The sequence below is a fragment of the Herpailurus yagouaroundi genome, unplaced genomic scaffold (assembly GCF_014898765.1).
Source record: "Herpailurus yagouaroundi ecotype Mexico unplaced genomic scaffold, PumYag 194, whole genome shotgun sequence".
NCBI classification, from domain to species: Eukaryota; Metazoa; Chordata; class Mammalia; order Carnivora; family Felidae; genus Herpailurus; species Herpailurus yagouaroundi.
The window spans coordinates 5,366,544-5,387,015 of NW_024412425.1; the positions used below are offsets into that span (position 1 = coordinate 5,366,544).

General features: G+C 41.3%; 1 pseudogene; it reads left to right on the forward strand.

Moving 5' to 3' along the window:
* Positions 1-19,908, forward strand: part of LOC121011352 (methyl-CpG-binding domain protein 4-like) — a 30,114-nt pseudogene extending 10,206 nt beyond the window's left edge.
* Positions 19,909-20,472: the final 564 nt, after the last annotated feature.

The window sequence follows — 20,472 nt, forward strand, 5'->3', positions numbered from 1 at the left end:
TGGACCGACTGGAACAAAATGAGGTGACGTAGTAACGCAGGTGTTTTGTCTGGAGGTAAGGGAGGAGTAAGCCAACTAGAGGGCGTCTCCTGCTTGCCCAGTGGCTATGGGCTGAGTAAAGACTTATCTTCTTTAACCTCATTGAGACACAGAGCTTGAATAAGTCGGCCTGCAGTTTGGTTATCTGTGATCTCTTCCAACTAAACAAGGTACGTGCAGCAGTGAACATCCTGGAGATATCCATCCAGGCGCTGTTGTTTGGGGGGTAACTCTGTTCTCAAAGCTTATGTTAAAAAATGGAAAATTCCCTACAGGGAAGGCTGAGTGGATTAGCGACGGTTTCCTCTCATCCTTCAGTCTCCTACCTTGCCAGAATAATCTTCCTAAAATACCACATTGATCGTAGGAAGGCCCTCCATTAAACCTTGAAGTAGCTCTCATTGGCTGTAAAATAAATCTCATCCTGGCATTAATGGTCCTCAATGAGTTGAGTCCATTCTGCTCTGAGCCTTCTTTCTGATTACTCACTAAACCACACTCTCTTCTTTAGCAAAATGAGATTATTGGAGCTCTCACGACTTTTTCAGTTTTTGTGCTTTAATGAATCCTACTCATTCTTCAAGGGCTAATTCACATTCATTTTCTGTCTTCTCTGATGTTTTTTCTTTCCAGTCCAACTTCGAGTGTTTTCCTTCCTGAGAATTTCTATAGCAAATAATTTGTTCATATTTAACAGCTAATCTTGTGGCACCATGTGATGGTAGTTTATGTTAGGCTGTTATTTATATTTTTTCTGTTTACTTCTTTATTATTATTTTCTAACTCCATTCAATTTGTGAACTCCTGTCCCTGGTATGAAGTTACACTAAAAAAAAAAAAAAAAAAATCAAAGGGCATCTGGGTGGCTCAGTCAGTTAAGCAACCAACTCTTGATTTTGGCTCAGGTCACGATCTCAGGGTAATGAGATGGGGCCCTGAGTCGGGCTCTGCACTGAGCTTGGAGCCTGCTTGGGATTCTCCCTCTCCTCCTCTCTGCCCTTCCCCCTCAAAATAAATAAATAAAGCTAAAAATCGTTTTTAAACAATTAAGTTGCTTTTCATGTAAGCAAAATGATTTTATATGAAGCAAATGATTTGCAAGTACTAGGCCCTTAATAAGGGTGTGTGTGTGTGTGTGTGTGTTTTAATATAATTATAAATGAAGATAAAGAAAACTATGTACCATAAAACATCAAGGATATCTTACAAAACAAGATTTTCATAAGCAGAAAATAGAACTGGATTTTCCTGGGGCCAGACATGATGTGCTGATGCACAGAACTGAGGATGCTATGTCTTCTGGAAGACCAGTCCTCTAGGAAAACTGTAACATTGGGTAGATTTCTTGATCCAAACATTGGGTAGATTTCTTTGATCCAGGAGTCTCAAAGGTGTATTGCTTTCTCATGCCCCCTAGGACTGTAAGTCCTACACATGCTATAAGTTTTAAGACTTTTGAATAAGTCTTGTGCCCAAGAAATCTTTCATTTCATTTCATTTCATTTCATTTTTATGGCATGCCTGCTACGTTCCAGACGCTGAAGCAGGTGTTGGTGACAAGACGGACAAAGTCCCTACCCTTGTAGAACATGTGTTATGGAAGATATGTTCAAAATGAATGTATGTCTATTTCGTTAGGTATCGAGGGAGGAAGAAGGAGACAGTATATAAAATAATTTTGGAGGGAAATGATAGGATGATGGGATAGTAACCGGGTGGGGTGGAGTAGGGATAGTGGCCATGAGTTTACTTTAGGGATAGGGTGGTCAACTACTTTTGTCAAATAAATGTGAGGTGAAGAGCCCCCCTGAATTTAGAGCCAAGAAGACCCGGACTCTATCTGGCTCTGCACTTATGACTTCACATAAGACCCTCAGTATCTCTGAACTTTAGTACCTCACTTGTAAAATGAAGATATTGATAATTGCCTTACAGTGTTGTGCAAATTAAGTGAGATGTTGCCTATGGAATGTTATACACACACACACACACACACACACACACACACACACACACACACACAGTGTGTGTGTGTTTTGGTATAACAGTATAAATATATATATGTATTTTTTTCATATGTATATATGAAAAAACTAAAATATGATCTTATTCTATTTCTCAAATGACTTCTTGGATTTCATGCAGTGATGATGATTGTGTACCAACCCTTTGGTGGGAACTTGAAGCAGAGATGTGGGCCATATGAGCTCTGGACCGCTTGGATCTTCTGCTTCTCTCATATCTAAACAAGTATTACTGTTAAAAGCTCATGAACTCAGTTTAGGCAAACTCAATAGTAAGAAGAAAAGTATGAATGAATATTAACAGTGTTTGAAATTTATAAACTAAATTGTATCAACTCCTAGAATTTTCACTTTTGATTCCTGATTATTTTTGATGTTTGAAAGATGACAGCAGTGTGACTTCCATTTGTAGCAGGCAGGTGCTGCCATCTAGTTTTAGAAGTTTGACTGTTGTCTTTGCTCACAGTTGGAACAATGTTTCTGGAGAAACTTTCTGAAATACTAAATAGTGGTTAACATATAGGGTAAAGCTCATTTTTCATTTGTAGCTTGTTACAACCTTGTAGGGTTGGTTTACCATTATTTTAATTATGTGGCATGTTTTTCTTTTTAATTTTATTTGTTTATTTTGAGAGAGAGAGTGAGAGCAGGGGAGGGGCAGAGAGAGGGGGAGAGAGAGAATGCCAAGCAGGCTCCATGCTGTCAGCGCAGAGCCTGATGCAGGGCTCGAACGCACAAACTGTGAGACCGTGACCTGAGCCAAAACCAAGAGTCAGACGCTTAACTGACTGGGCCACCCAGGTGCCCCAATTGTGTGACATATTTAATATCTTTGGTTTAACTTTTGACTCAACTATTCTAGAACACGGGAAAGTCTGTTTTAGGACAGGAAGGTGTGTGGTGGACTGAATATAGAGTTCACAAAGTGCACGGTTTTGGCCATGGTGATATTATAGACAACTCCAAACACCCAATTTTCAAGTATTTAAAGACCATTTTTAGTTGTGGCTCAGGATGGAAAGGGCAGTTATTGGAGTGGATTAAGTTTTGATCAGAGGCAAGCTTATGAATGACATTCCAGGGTTCCAGAGTGGCCAGCAAGCTCTGGTGGTGGTTTTCTTTTCTTTTCTTTTTTTTTAATTTGTTTTTTAATGTTTATTTATGTTTGAGACAAAGAGAGAGAGACAGATTACGAGCGGGGGAGGGATAGAGAGAGAGAGGGAGACACAGAATCCGAAGCAGGTTCCAGGCTCTGAGCTGTCAGCACAGAGTGACGCGGGGCTCGAACTCACGAGCCATGAGATCATGACCTGAGCTGAAGTCAGACGCTTAACTGACTGAGCCACCTAGGCGCCCCACTGGTGGTGGTTTTCTGCCCCTCTGCCTCACATTGTAGGACTTTCTGTTCCGTACTGTTTTCCTTTAGTTTCTGGGTGACACCAATCTCCTTCCTCTAGGTTCGGCATTCATGCCATTTCTTTGCTGGCAACATTCTTGCCTCTACTCTGGTTTATTTACTTGTTATTTTTTGGAAATTGAAAATGCACAGCAAGGTCAAAGAAGAAAGCAACAATCATTTACACTCCTACCACTTAGAGGACTAGGTCCTGCTAACGTGTTTGCCTGTTTGCTTTAAATATCACTTTTAAAGTAGAATCACTATCAGTTTATGTGATACTGTGATTTATAAGAAATACCTCTTTCGAAAAAGAAATATGTATTTTGTCATTCAGATAGTCAAATATATATTACTGATATATTTGTTTTTTGTCCATGGTTCCTGGATCACAGCTCCCTAAACACTTGGAATTTCCTAAGTGGTGATAGCTTAAAGGTTTTTCTTATACTATGTTAATAAAGTGACTTTCGGAAAGCACCTAAGGATGAGGGCTGGTTGCCAGAGAAGCAACTGTGTAATTAAAGGCTTGGGACTTTCAGTCTCACCCCAGCCCTCTAGGGAAGGGAGAGGAGCTAAAGGTTGGATCAGTTGCCGGTGACCAATGATTTCATCAGTCATGCCTATGTAATGAAACCTCCATAAAAACCCAGAAGGATGGGGGCGCCTGGGGCCTAAGTCAGTTAGGCGTCTGACTCTTGGTTTCAGCTCAGGTCATGATCTCGCGGTTTTGTGAGTTCGAGCCCCACGTCGGGCTCTGAGCTGACAGTGTGGAGCCTGCTTGGGATTCTCTGTCTCCTCTCTCTGTGCCTGTCTCCTAGTTGCGCTATCTTTGTCTCTTTCAAAATAAATAAATAAACTAACAAAAATCCCAGAAGGATGGGAGTCTAGGGAGCTTTACTGTTGATGAACGCATGGAAATTTGGGGGAGAGTGACATGCTTTGAGAGGGCATGGAAGCTCTGTGCCCTGTCCCTGCACCTTGCCCTGTGCATCTCCTCTATCCGGCTATTCCTGAGTTCTACCCTTTTATAATAAACTGGTAATCTAGTAACTAAACTGCTTCTCTGAGTTTTGTGGATTGCCCCAACATATTAATCCACCCAAGGCAGGGGTCATTGGAGCCTCTAATCTATAACCTGTTGGTCAGAAGCCTGGGTGATAAACTGGGTTTGCAACTAGTGTCTGAAATTGGGGGTGAGCTCAGTTCTCCAAGAACTTAACCTGTGGAATCTGGTGCCATCCCCGGGTAGAAAGTATCAGAATTGGGGTGCCCGGCTGGCTCAGTCACTTGGGCATCCGACTTCAGCTCAGGTCATGATCTCATGGTTTGTGAGTTCGAGCCCCTCATCAGGCTTTGTGCTGACAGCTCAGAGCCTGGAGCCTGCTTCAGATTCCGTCTCCATCTCTCTGCCCCTCCCCTGTTCGTGCTCACTCACGCTCTCTCAAATATAAAATAAAATAAAAAAAAAAACATAAAGTATCAGAATAGAGTTGAATTGTGGGACATCCTGCTGGTGTTCCAGAAATTGGTGCCGTAAAGGAATCCCACTCCCACTACAGTGGAAATTGGGTCCCAGAACCTTTTAATTTGATAACAATGTTTGTTTATTCTACAGAGTTCAAATAATACAGAAAATGGCAATGATAAAACTAAAAAAAATGTATAACCCTTTCCATTGCCCATCAGCCAGAAATAACCACCATTAAATAAGCATTAAATAAACATTGTTTATTAACATTAAGCTTCTTTTTTAAATTAAAACATTTTTTTAATTTTTTTTTTTTTGACAGAAAGAGACAGAGTGCAACTGGGGGAGGGGCAGAGAGAGAGGGAGACACAGAATGTGAAGCAGGATCCAGGCTCTGAGCTGTCAGCACAGAGCCCCACGCGGGGCTCGAACTCACGGACCGTGAGATCACGACCCGAGCTGAAGTCGGACATTCAGCCAACTGAGTCACCCAAGTGCCCCTCTTGTGTTTTTTCTTTGAAAACCTCTTTTCCATTTGCTGGGTTTTCACAGCAGGGTCACCAATCATCCTATCCCCTAACCTCCATAGCCATCTGTTTCTCTCTAATTGCTTTAATTTCTTTTACTTTTGAGTCTTTGTTCACTGCCATTTCTATAAACCCCCTTTCTCCCATCTGTCATAAATGTGATAATTGGCTGTGTTCTAGTTTGTTGCCATTTCTATTGTATTGACTTGTTCTGTAATGTTTTGGTCCTCAGTTTTAGTAAGCCTGCAATCTTTCTTTTCATACCATTCTGTTGTTTTTCATCTTGTCCTTGAGCATTATTGAATTCTTGTTCTTTCCGACTTGGATTGTGAGAAGCAGCATGGGGAAGTGTTCCTCTGTTCCTTGAGTTCATTTTCTTCAGTGTGAGTTTTGTAGGCTAAGTTCCTGGGAGTGTGTTTGCGTATTGCATGCTGTTCCCGTTCAACCTGCTCCTGCTTGGGTGACTCTGCACATGCGCAGGCCGGCCCCTCTGCTCCTGAGGTCACTCGGTGAGGTGACTGTTTGACAGTCTTTCTATAGCATCTGGGCAATTTGTTTGCCCCAGGAGCCGCAGAGTGAGAGCTGGACATTTCCTGTGATGTCCAGTTGTTTCTGTGCCTTGAAGGAGTGGTGGATGAAGCTGGTGTGGGGTTTGAGGGGGTGGGGTTTGCTCAGGTGAGGGCTTGACCTGTAAACGTAGTAGAGATGTTATTACTCCCCAGAATGACCTGTAGGGTTAATTCAATTCCTATTAAAATCCCAGCACAGTTTTCTTTCTAGATGTAGATAAGCTTATTCTAAAACTTTCATGGAAAGTCACAGGCTCAAGAATAGCTAAAATGATTTTTTAAACATTTTTTTAATGTTTATTCATTTTTGAGAGAGAGAGAGAGAGAGAGCAAGAGAGAGTGAGTAGGGGAGGCAGAGAGAGAATGGGGGACAAAGGATCCAAAACAGGCTCTGTGCTGAGAGCAGCAAGCCTGATGTGGGTCTCGAACTCACAAACTGTGAGATCATGACCTGAGCCGAAGTCAGATGCTCAACTGACTGAGCCACCCAGGCACCCTAAAGTGTTTTTTAAAAAGAAGAATAATGAGAGCCCCACATCGGGCTCTGTGCTGACAGCTCAGAGCCTGGAGCCTGTTCCGGATTCTGTCTCCCTTTCTCTCTGCCCCTCCCCTGCTCACACTCTGTCTCTGTCTCTCTCAAAAATAAATACACATTAAAAAAAATTTTTTTTAAAAAGAAGAATAATGAAGGAACCACTCTAACCCAATCTTAAGGCCTACTATACAGCTACAGTAAATAAGACAATGTGGAATTGGAGGAGGGATGGACACATAGGTCAGTGGGACAGAATACATAATCCAGAAATAGACCCAAACAAACATACTCAATTTGTTTTTGACAAAAGTGCAAAATCAGTTCAATAGAGGAGGCACAGTGTTTCCACAAACAGTGTAGGAACAATTGGACATTCATAGGCAAAAGAAATGAGTCTTGACCTGTAACTCAAAATGGAAAATGCAAAACTATAAAGCTTTTAGGAAAAAGCCACGGGAGAAAATCCTTAGGGTCTAGAACAAGGCAGAAAGTTTCTTAGACTTGTTACCAGAAGCACAATCCATAGAAGGAAAAATTGACAAATTGTACTTCATCAAAATTAAAAACATTTGCTCTGCTAAAGCCCATTTGAAGGGACATGAAAAGACAAGCTGCAGACTAGGGAAAGATATCCAGCAAAGCACTGGTATTTACAATATATAAAGAACCCTCAAAACTAATGTTAAAAAAAAAAAATAAAAACCAACAACTCTCAGGGCACCTGGCTCAGTCAGTGGAGCGTGTGACTCTTGATCTTGGGATCATGAGTTTGAGCCCCATGTTGGGTGTAGAGTTTACTTAAAAATAAAATCTTTAAAAAAATCTATTATTTTCTGCAACTTCATGTAAACCTACAATTACCTTAAAATGAGAAGTTTAATTGAAAAAAAAAAAAAGAAACTTCATGTCTCCAGAGCATCCTTTTTTCTGATCCTTCCGACTAAGGATCTTAGGTCTTATTGGACCCTGAACTTTTCCTTTGGAGCATTTGTCATGGTTTTGTACTTATTTGAGGGGTTATTAGTTTAATCTCTTGTTTCTCTCACCAGGCTGTGAGCTCTATGCCACTGTATCTCCAGTGCTAAAACAATGCCTGATAGATATTTATTAAATGAATAAGAGTTAATGCCTTGCAGAATTATTGAAGGGCTTTGTATTTGGAAAACACTTTATTTTGAATTTTAATTTTTTAAAAGTAATCTCTATGCCCAATGTGGGGCTTGAACTCATGACCTCGAGATCAGGAGTCACATGCTCTACCAACTGAGCCAGCCAAAAATCCCTGGAAAATATTTTAAATCCATGCCTCCCCAACTTTTCGTTTGAAAAAATGAACACGCATCCTTTTTCCAGGACACTCCTCATACTTTGAGGTTCCTGGCTCAGCCCTGCATCGTCAGCAGCCTCTGTACAACATCTGCCATTTCTCCGAATTCTCCAAGTTGGACAGCTGCCGAGAAAACCACCCTTTTGGCCTCCTCAGGGCTGAGTTTACCCAGTAATTGGTCTCATTATTCTATGTTGGAGTTTTAGAAAGACAGCATGATGCTGTCATTATTCAATGAATAACAACATCTAAATTGATCCAAGGCTCCATGAAAATGACATTTCTAGGCTTATTTATAACAACCTATTCAAACGTTTTGACTTATTACTAAAACAATTCAAGTGACTTCAACTTCCCAAATGACAAGGTATCTTCAGAAAGTATATGGAGGGGAATCTCTGTGACAGGTAAGACCTTGTAACAAAGTGACTAACTTGACAGTTAGTTTCAGAATTCTCTTTGAATTCCAAGCAGTGTTTGCCTGAGAAAGAGGCAGTTTTGGAGGTTACAGGCTGGTGGCATTCTTGTTTGCTGTTCTTGGGCCAGTCCGGTTGTGAAGTCCGCAGGATTTTCTTATGTGGTCTGACTTGTCACAGCATTTTTGAAGCATATATATATATATATATATGTATATGTATATGTATATGTATATGTATATGTATATGTATATGTATATGTATATGTATATATACACATATATATGTATATGTGTGTGTGTGTATATATATATATATATACCTACACTCAAGACAACAGAGAAATCCCCCTCTATGACTACAGAAATATATACTCAATGCAGAAGACTTAGAAAAGAGTAAAATACAGGGGCACCTGGGTGGCTCAGTCACTTGAGCAACTGACTCTTGATTTTGGCTCTTGTGGTTTATGAGATCAAGCCCTGGGTCAGGCTCCGTGCTGAGCGTGGAGCCTGCTTGGGATTCTCTGTCTCCCTCTCTTTCTGCTCCTCCCCCACTCACACGAGCTTGTGCATGCTCTCTCTCAATATAAGCTTTAAAAAATGTAAAAAATAAATTTCTTCAAATATCACCACCAAGAGATTATCATTCTTTTTAAGTTTTAATTTTGAACTAATTTTAGCCTTGGAGACAAGTTGCAAATATACTTGTGGGAAAGTGGACCCCCCCCCCAATATCCATGCCCTACTCTCAGAATCCTCTGAATATATTATGGTGATGGCCATGGAGACTTTGCAGATGTATTTAAGGTCACAAACCTTAAAATAGGGAGAGTAGCCTGGAATGTCCAGGTGGGTCCAATTTAACCAGAGCTCTTAAAAGCGGAGAACGTTCTCTGGCTGAAGTCAGAGAGATTCAGAGCATGAACACACTTTTGCTAGCTGTGAGTTGGAGGGGGCTCCCTGCATAGACCAGAGGGAGGCCTCTAGAAGATAAGGGTGGCCCCTGGCTGACACACAACAAGGAAATGGAACATCCTCCTATAACTGCAAGGAATTCAATCCTGCCAACAACCTGAGTGAGCTTGCAAGAGGATCCTGGGTCTCAGGTGAGAATCATGACCTCCATGGATATCTGAATTTTAGCCTGGTGAGACCCTGAGCAGAGTATCTAGCGATGCTGCTGCAGGCTTCTGACTCTGTGGATCTGTGAGATAATAAATGAGTAAGGTGGACGCTTAACCCATTGAGCCACCCAGGTGCCCCCCTAAGGGTGGTTTTCTTGAAAGTTGAATCTGTTGGCTCAAAAGATTTGTACACTATTTAAAAAAGCTTTTTAAATAGTGATTTCTTTTTGAGAGAAAGAGACAGAAAGTGAGTGGGGGAGGGGCAGAGAGACAGAGAGACACACACAGAATGTGAAGCAGGCTCCAGGTTCTGAGCTGTCAGCACAGAGCCCAATGTGGGACTGGAACTCACGCACCATGAGTCCGTGACCTGAGCTGAAGTCAGAAGCCTAACTGACTGAGCCACCCAGGTGCCCCGATTTGGACACATTTGATATGCATTGTAAACTCCCTCTCTCTGACCCAAAATGCAGTGTGTGGCAGATTCTCTCATTCATCCTATTCCTAACAGCGTTTTACATCAGGATTTTCAGCATTCTTGCTCATGGTATAATCATTTAATAAGAATTCTATTCCCGCAAAGCCAGCTTTCTGTTTTCACAACCCATGGCTTTTAGGGGAGACACAGACCACTGCAGAACCAGCCTGTGGTGTTCTGGGGGTGAGCGGGAGGCCCAGCTCAGCCTGGAGCTAGGAGTCTTCTCTGTGTAGGCACAAGCTCATGGTTAGTGGGCTACCCTGTGGCACAGGCTGCTGTGGTGGTCCTCAGAGTTTGGTGGTATCAGAATTATTTGGGAGGTTTATTAAAAGGTAAATTTCTGGATTCAGATCCAGGCCTTAAAGATTGGAATCGTTGGTGGACCATCCCAGGCATTTGTATTTTAAACAATCTCATCAAGGGTGTAAAAATGAGGTGGCCCTTGGGGCCGTACTTTGAGAAACACCAGTTTTGGCTTTAAGCCATTTTAAGAGATTATTCTTTGGAATAATCTGTGAGAAATAAACATAACAGGGGAATCAATGCCTTAATTTTCACCATGGGCAAAGACAGGTTTTTCTCTCGCCTTCCTCTCTCAATTACCCACTTTTTAGTTAGTCCTTTTTTTTTTTTTTTTTTTTTTCTGTCCAGGCTCTCTTTCCAGCATGCAGCTTTCCCAAAATAGAAACATTTTCTTTGTATCAATAAATGGTCTTGTCACTCCCACCCTTTCAGGTCTCCTTCAGCCTCTCTTGCTTTGATGAACATTTTGTAATATGCCCATACTTCACGTATGTGATTTCACATACGTGAAATCACACGTATAGATCCTACACACACACATTAGGATCCTAATGACAGCCCTTCATGGGAAGGGGTGCTGGTATTAGGAGCCATTGCATTTGTAAATATAGGAAATAGGATTAGAGAAGTTAAGTAATAGTAATAATAATTGCATTCATTGAGTCTCTGTTGTGTCCCAGCACCTCTGCAGTGTGGAAACTCATAGTATTAGGCCCAAAATGGTCAAGAGACTGATCTAAGTGAGCTGGTTAGAAACCGAGTCAAAATTCACATCACAGCCTGGTCCAGAGCAGATCCTCACTGTAGCTGATCAAGCCCTTGTTCCCTGGGGCGTGTGTGTGTGTGTGTGTGTGTGTGTGTGTGTGTGTGTGTGTGTGTAGTGAGGGATGGGATCCAAGTTCTGGGATCTTGGTTCTCGGTCTAAAGCAGTTTCTGTCTGCAGTATATTTACTTACAATCTTAGCGTGTGTATGGGGCACCTGGGTGGCTCAGTTGATTAAGCATCTGACTCTTGGTTTCGGCTCAGGTCATGATCTTGCGGTTTGTGGATTTGAGCCCCCACATCAGGTTCTGTGCTGGCGGCACAAAGCCTGCTTGGGATTTGCTCTCTCACCCTCTCTCTGCACCTCCCCTGCTCTCTCTTTCTCTCTCTCTCTCAAAATAAATAAACAAACATTAAAAAAAACACGATCTAGCGGTGCCTGGGTGGCTCAGTCAGTTAAGTGTCTGACTTTGGCTCAGGTATCTGCTCCTGAACTTCCATGGTGCTATATAGTTGTTTATGTGAACAGGATGCATTTTAAGGTGTAATATTTGAAACATTTGGAATCAAATCATAGTTCTGCTCTTAACATTTTTTATGGAGAAGTTGGGACATGGTTTCATTCATACAGATTATTCATTTAGATTATTAGGCTCATCTCCTTAACAGAGTCTAGCTTCTTAAAGTAATGGGTTTGATGTGTACAAGGATAATTTTTGTATAAGTAGCTCTTAAACTATGCAGTTGAGAGCAGAGACAGTGGGGAGTACAGTGTAATTGCTTTCTGTAAGGAATGTTCATCACTTCTGTTAGCTCATGCTAAAGATTAGGTATAAATACATAAGACCTTTTTACATTAGATAGTGTATTGACAGAAGCAGGTCCTTAAAATAGCCCAGTTTCTCTGGATTCAAAGCTGAGGGAAGAAGGCAATGGATTTCACCTGGATGACCCTTTAACAACTTCTTTTCCTGAAACCGCATATCCCTTATCTCCCATTCTCACTTCCAACAATCAGTGAGAACCCATGGACCTCCCATCACCATGTCTACACAGCAGCCATGTCCCTCTGTGTGAGCTTTGCCTTCCCTCCTGTGACTTTGACTACCACCATCCTTTGCCTTCTCAAGCATCTGGCTCCAGTAGTTTTTCCCTGTTCTGTATCTTCACATTTTCGCCATCTACCGGATCATTCCCATCAACATATACATTTGCTATAATATCACCTATTGTAAGATTAAAAAAAAAAAGCTTCCTTACCCTATATCCTTCCCTAGTGATGACTTATTTCTCTTTTCCCTTTATAGCAAAACTCCTTGAAAGAGTTGTCATATTCTTTCTTGAATGCACACAGGCTTTCGGGCCCTTGTTCCCTTCCACTGAAGGTCACCAAAGACCCTGTGTTGTTAAATCCGGTGGTCATTTCTCAGACCTTTCTTGACCAGCCTGCAGCATCTGAAGCAGTCACTCCTTCCTTCTTCAAACTCTTTGTAAACCCTTGGCTTCAGAGAACACACAGTCTTGGCTCACTTCCTGCATCTCCGTTCACTCTTCTGCAATTTCCTTTGCTGGCTTTTCCTCATCTCCCCAACGTCTAAATTTTGAGTATTCTAGGACTCAGTCTTTGAGCCTCTTCTCTGTATTCCCATTCCTTACACTACCACTTCTGAAGCTTTCTCACACCAGAGCCTTTATAAACTTTAAAAAATGTTTAATGTTTATTTATTTTTGAGGGGCAGAGAAAGAGAGAGAGACACAGAATCTGAAACAGGCTCCAGGCTCTGAGCTGTCAGCACAGAGCCCAACGCAGGGCTTGAACCCACTAACTGCGAGATCATGACCTGAACCAAAGTCAGATGTTTGACTGAGCCACCCAGGCACCCCATGTTATAGACTTTAAATAGCATCCATACTTTGATCTCCAAATTTGTTTCTTTAGCCTAGATCTCTCCCTAAACCTTCCCTAAACCTATCCAACTGCCTCCTGCAGTCTCCATTTGGACATCACTTTCCATCTGCTCTCAGTTCTTTTTCAGGAGGAATTTCTCTATAAATATGTATAGATTTGGTGTGTCTGTGGAGGAGGTGAGTTCAAGGTCTTCCTACATTGCCATTAACAAGGGAACCCTTAACAAGGGTGGAGACAGGAGAGAGAGAGAGAGAGAGAGAGAGAGAGAGAGAGAGAGAGAGAGAAGGAAACATAGAGAATCAGGGCGAAAATCAGTTCATGAGGTTTAACATTCAAATGAGACGAGTTCCAGAAAGTGAAATCAGAAAGAGCTGAGGAAGGATATAATTAGTTAATTCAGGAAACCGAAATCTCTAAATTAAAATGACCCATCTCAGTACTCATCTCGATGGATAATTAAAAAAAAAGACTCACACCAAGTCATGAAAGGTTAGACTTCTGGGGATAAAGAAAATCATAATAGGTTATAGAAAGGAAAAAATAACACACAAAAAGATTAAGCATCAGAATGACTGCTTGTCAATACTGTGAAGTAGAAGAGGCAATGCTGTAACATTTTTTTTAGTATAAAAATATTGGCATGAAAACAAAAACTATCATTGTTTGTAGATACTATGATTGTTTTTCCTAAAAAAAATCCATGACAACTGAAAAATATAGTCATCAGAACTAGCGAGATGGCTGGGTACAATATCAACATGAAAAATCAGTAGGAATTTTATGCCTGTCAATCTCTCAAACTCATTAGGTTTTAACTAAACTCATCTTTCCCCCCAAACAATGTATTATGGATACTCATATTTTGGTGAATTTTATCATTACTCTTTCAGTTAGTCTACACACCTTAGGGTTATCCTTTCCTTCTCCCTCCACATCTAAACAGCCACTTTATATTATAGATTATCCCCAGACAGTGCCTTTGAATACATCTCTTCTGATACTACCAATACAACACTCATATATTTCCATTTCACACAACACTGAGTCCAACTCCCTTCTCCCTGACCTTGCTCTGCAGTAGAGGCTGGAAATATGGAAATGTTAGAATTCCCAGCTTTCAAGCCATGGGTGACCATTTGACACAGGTCAGGCCAATGAGCCGTTAAGCAGAGGTCCCTGGGAAGACTTCTGGTTTTTCAACAGAAACTGAGACACACCAAGACAATGGATAACATCTTTAAAGTGCTGGAAAAAACCAACAACCTATATTCACACATCCAGTAAAAATATCCTTCAAAGACATTTTTGAAGTGAAATTAAGGGAGTTCCTTAGGCTAAAGGAAAATGGCCTTGGACAGAAGCATGCAATGCAGAAAGGAAGATCACCAGAAACAAAAAATACGTGATCAATACAAAGGAGCATTTCTTACTTAGAAATTAATAATGATAGTATTTTATAAAATTTGTAATATATACAAAAGTATTAAAAAAATTTTTTTAAATGTGTATTTACTTTTGAGAGAGAGACAGAGTGTGAGCAGGGGAGGGGCAGAGAGAGAGGGAGACACAGAATCTGAAGCAGGCTCCAGGCTCTGAACCATCAGCACAGAGTCAGATGCAGGGCTTGAACCCACAAACTGTGAGATCATGACCTGAGCCAAAGTCAGACACCGAACTGTCTGAGCCACCCAGGTGCCCCATGTAATATACACAGAAGTAGAATGTATGACAACAATATATAGGAAAAAAAGGCAAGAGCGTATTAAAAATGGAGCTGAGTTTCTTGTATTATTTAGAAAGTGATAAAGGCACTAATTTAAAGGAGTCTACAACAACTATATTTTTTAAAGTTTATTTATTTTCAGAGAGAGAGAGCAAGCAAGCACAAGTGGGAGAGGAACAGAGAGAGAGGGAGAGAGAGGGAACACCAAGCAGCCTCCATACCATCAGCTCAAAGCCTGATGTGGGGCTCAAACCCACGAACCATGAGATAATGACCTGAGCTGAAATCAAGAGTGGGACGCTTAACCGACTGAGCCACCCAGGCGCCCCATCCAACAACTATTTTTAAGTAAGCATACATACAGTGATTACTAATGAAAAGATTACTGTAAGAATGTTTATAAGGATAATATAGGAGAAAAATAATTGAGACTTGGATTAATCCAGAGAGGGCAAAACAGAAGGACTGAATCCAGTTTCTCAACTCGGGGTTTGTGGGACCCTAGGGTTCCAACAAGATGTTGCCTAGAAATTATGATTGAAGGGAAACAAAAACATTGAATTTTAACTTTGCACACCATGCTGGGACTCCTAGGGATGAGCAGTGATGAAACAAGCCCTTTAACAATTTGGTTAGTGATCTTTCAGCCCCTATGGTGGTGCACAGTATGACCTTGTTCATTCATTAAGCCCAGTGTCTGTTCTGATGTAAGAAAAGAGTAACATATGAGAGTCAGAAAGATAGGAGGGCGCCAGATTCTGTAGGCCACTGTAAAGACTTGACTCTAAGATAGGAAATCCCTGGTGGGTTCTGAACACAGGAGTGACCTGATTTGACTTCTATTTTAAAATAATAATTCTGAGTGCTGTATTGCAAGTGGCTAGCAGGAGTGCAAAGCCTAAAGGAAAGAGGCTGGCCTGGACACTGTTGTACTAAACCAACAAGACGATGAAGGAACTTGGTACATTTTGAAGTGACACCAACAGTTTTTTTTTCTGATGGATTGGAGGTAGGGTGTTGGACAAAGAAATAAGTCAAGCAACTGGAAGAAAACCTGCCATTTATAGATATGAGGAAGATGATGTGATAAGCAGTTCTGAGACTAAGATCAAGAGATCAGTTTCAGATGTGTTATTTCTCTCTCTCTCTCTCTCTCTCTCTCTCTCCTGGAAAATTTTCCTGACTTACTTTTTAAAAAATCTCTTCTACGGAATCTTTGAATTGTTGAATTTTTTTTTTTTGAGTGTCCATTTTCCAGAATTCCTAATCTTATTTCCTGGATGAAATATATTTTCTCTCCAAAAACATTAATTACAATTTAAAAGTTTTTTTTTTCCTGCCCCATGAGGTATCTTTTTTTACTGGGTTCCTTTATTTACTGGGTTTCATTTGTTTATAATTTTTATTCAAAGTTGATAATCCTGCAAGGTTCACTGTAGAAACCAGCATCATCTGTCCCCTCTCCCTTTGTTCATTTTGCCACTTCCTCTCCCCCCGGGAAAACACAAGTCTTCTAGCTGGTATTTCTAAATAGCATACTTGTATTGCTACTTCTTGAGTTTTCAGTTCCAGCCACTATCTTTTTCATTGGAAAATGAGAATTGACCCCTCCTTTTTATCTCTGCTGCTATAAGCATGCTCTGTTGTCATCCCTCCATGCTTCCAACATTATTAGTTAATTACTGAGTGTGCACACTATTATTCTTAGCTCATTGCAATTGGTTTTTTTTAGTTTTTAAAAATATTTTATTTTTAAGTCATGTCTACACCCACGGTGGGCAAACTCAAAAGCTGGAGACCAAGAGTCGTGTGCTTTACCCATTGAGCCAGCCAGGTCCCCCTGGTTTGTAGGAGTTATCTATATAGCTAGGCTATTAACTATCCTCTATTAGTTGTATGTATTGCAGAAAGCCCTCCTTCGTAGCCTTGTCTTTTCACTTTGTTGATGGTGCTTCTGTAATGTAATCACATGCAACAGTATTTTCTTTACGGTTTGTAGTTTCCCCCCTCTTGTTAAAGAAAATTACCTTGAGATCATGAATCTATTTTCCTATATTTCCTTCTGAAAATTTAAAGTCTTGCTTTTCACATTCAGAACTTTAATTCACCTGCAAAATCATTTTTTTTGTGTGTGATACGAGGTAGGGATACACCTGTCATTATTTTCCACGAAGGTGATGAGTGATCCCAACACCCTTTATTAAAGAGCTTCTGTGGGACTTGATTGGCTGAGCCATGGAGATGGCGGCTGCAGCCAAGGGGGCGGCCAGAAAGCAGCTGTAGAGTCTAATAGACTTGCACTGTCTTCGGCTTTTGGTTTCAGCCTAGCGCTCTGAACTGAAGGTTTTACATCTTGTTCTCCACTCCTAGGGCATCACATCCTCTCTCGACCTGTTGCTGCCACTGGAGCCCACTTGAAGGGCATGGCTGGGATGGAGGGTTGGAGCCTGGGGGACTGTGGGGCTAAGCACCTCCAGTAGGCGCTTAGCCCAAGACTGGCCCTATGACCTCTGGGAGGAACATGTGGCTCTGGCATCAGAAAGAGTGGGAGAAGTGATAAACAAGGGGGGATAAAAAGCAGCAGTGGGTGGAATCCCTTGCTGTAAAAATCTCTTGCTCCTGCTCGGATTGCTGGTACTGTATGCAGTGATGGAATGCTGTAAGTCTGTCCCAGGCGGATGGGAAAGAGTTGTGAAGCAAAGGTGGTCAGGGAAGACAGCAGGAAGATTCGATGGATATTTTATCAGCCCACAAGGACTGACGTTGAGATCCGAAAGTTCACTTGCTAATTATCTTCACATAAATGGAGAGACTTCTCTTATGCTGGAAGAGTTTGATTTTACTATACTTTCTACAAGGAGCATCAAGTCCAGATATAAAGACTACAGCATAGCACTTCTGACATCCCAAATGCAAAATGAAAGTATCACTTCAAACCAGAACATCAGGACATGGGGCTGGTGGAAAAAAAGATGTCTTTCCCCTGCCAAGTGGTAGTTTGGAAGGGCAAACTAGCACAGGACTATCTAACTTTATTTTTAAAATTTTTTTATTAAAAAAAGTTTTTTAACGTTTATTCATTTTTGAGAGACAGAGAGAGACAGAGAATGAGCAGGGAAGGGGCAGAGAGAGACACACACACAGAATCCAAAGCAGGCTCCAGGCTCTGAGCTGTCAGCACAGAGCCTGACGCAGGGCTCGAACTCACAAACCGTGAGATCATGACCTGAGCTGATGAAGTCAGACACTTAACTGACTGTGCCACCCAGATGCCCCAGGACTATCTGACTTTATTACTTATTTATTTTTAAATGTTTCATTTATTCTTTAAAAAAATTTTTTTTTCAATGTTTATTTATTTTTGGGACAGAGAGACAGAGCATGAACGGGGGAGGGGCAGAGAGAGAGGGAGACACAGAATCGGAAACAGGCTCCAAGCTCCGAGGCGTCAGCCCAGAGCCTGACGCGGGGCTCGAACTTACGGACCGCAAGATCGTGACCTGGCTGAAGTCGGACGCTTAACCGACTGAGCCACCCAGGCGCCCCAATGTTTCATTTATTCTTGAGAGAGAATAGATAGAGTGTGAGTGAGGGAGGGACAGAGACAGAGAGAGGGAGACACAGAATCCAAAGCAGCCTCCAGGCTCTGAGCTGTCAGCACAGAGCCCAATGTAGGGCTCAAACTCATGAACTGTGAGATCATGACCTGAACTGAAGTCAGACGCTTAACTGACTGAGCCACCCAGGTGCCCCAGGACTATCTAACTTTAAAGAAGATGAGGGTGTCAATGATGTTGACTCCAGAAAGGTTAGAAACTCCAAAGGAAAGATGACTATTTTGAAAGGAATTCAAATTAAAGAAACTAAAACAGGATGTTGGAAGGGTTTTCCAGATTCTGCTCACAGTAATAGGAAAAGAGAATCAGAGAATCTGAGTATAATAAGGCAGCTGCTAAAAGTGAACCATTGTCGCTTGATAAAACTTCCTCCGTTTCTGAATCTGGAGTGAACAACAAGAACCTCAGTGTAACCAATGAAGAAAAGAGACTTGTAGAAGAAAAATCATTGAGTTCCGGATCAAATTTTTGTTTTGAACAAATAACTTCTGGCATCATAAACAAATTATGTTCAGCTGAAGAAGCAGAACACAACGAGAAGTGGAAAGAAATCTTTTTAGAAGCCAAGGGAATAAAAACAAAACTAGAAGTCAGGGAAAGGAAGGAACATTTGCATACTGACATTTAAAAATGTGGCTCTGAAATGGACAACTGCTCATGAAACCGAGAAAGACTATTTATGTGAAAATATGTCAAGAAGATACCATTCCACAGACACAAATAGAAAAAAGGAGGGGCGCCTGGGCGGCTCAGTCGGTTAAGCATCCGACTCTTGGTTTCAGCTCAGGTCAAGGTCTCGCGGTTTGTGAGCTCAAGCCTGGAGCCTGCTTGGGATTCTCTCTCCCTCGCTGCCACTCCCTTACTTGTGCACGCTCATGCTCTCTCTCTCTCTCTCTCTCTCTCTCAAAAATAAAATAAAGTTAAGGAAAAAGGAAAACAAACGTATATTTTTCCAACAAATACTACAAAGAAGCTCTTAGCCCCCCAAGACGTAAAACCTTTAGGAAGTGGACACCTCCTCAGTCACCTTTTAATCTTGTCCAAGAAATACTTTTCCATGATCGACAGAAGCTCCTCATTGCTACTATATCTCTCAATCAGACCTCAGGCAAAGTGGCAACACCTGAGCTTTCGGAGTTTCTGGAGAAGTATCCTTCAGCTGAGGTAGCAAGGACTGCAGATTGAAGAGATGTGTCAGAACTTCTTTTATTTTTTTTCCAAAAAATTTTAATGTTTATTTATTTTTGAGAGACACAGAGAGACAGAGCATGAATGGGGGAAGGAGAGAGAGAGGGAGACACTGAATCTAGAACAGGCTCCAGGCTCTGAGCGGCAGCCCAGAGCTTGATGCGGGGCTCGAACCCAGGAACGGCGAGATCATGACCTAGGCAGAAGTCAGATGTTCAACTCACTGAGCCACCCAGGTGTCCCATGAAGTGTCAGAACTTCTTAAACCTCTTTTTCTCTACAATCTTTGAGCCAAAGCCATTATCAAGTTCTCAGATGAATATCTGGCAAAGCAGTGGAGGTAGCTGATTGAGTTTCATGGGATGGACAAATAGGGCAATGACTCTTACTGAATTTTTTGCATCAATGAATGGAAGCAGTTGCATGCTGAAGACCATAAGTTAAATGAATATCGTGACTGGCTTTGGAAAACTCATGAAAAATTAAGTCTGTCTTAAAATTCTTCAAAGTTTTCAAACCCATCTTTTATATGTTACTCTGTATTTGATTCTCAAGAACTCCATTAAGCACAACCAACTGCCTTTACAGGCATATAGATTTTAATCAGTACAACTAGAACCACAATGTAGGTTATGTTTTTTGTGTGTTTCAAATTTTTATTTAAGTTCTAGTTAGTTAACATAGTGTAATATTGGTTTCAGGAGTAGAATTTAGTGATTCATCACTTACATATAACACCCAGTGCTCATCACAAGTGCCCTCCTTAATACCCATCACCCATTTAGCCCATCCCCCGCCCACTTCCCCCCTCTAGCAACCCTCAGTTTGTTCCCTATAGTTAATAGTCTATTATGGTTTGCCTCCTCTCTTTTTTTTCTTCTTTCCCCTATGTTCATCTGTTTTGTTTCTTAAATTCCACATGAGTGAAATCATATGGTATTTGTCTTTCTCTGACTGACTTATTTCACTTAGCATAATATACTCTAGCTCCACTGAAGTTGTCACAAATGGCAAGATATCACTCTTTTTGAAGGCTGAGTAATATTCCATTATATATATAT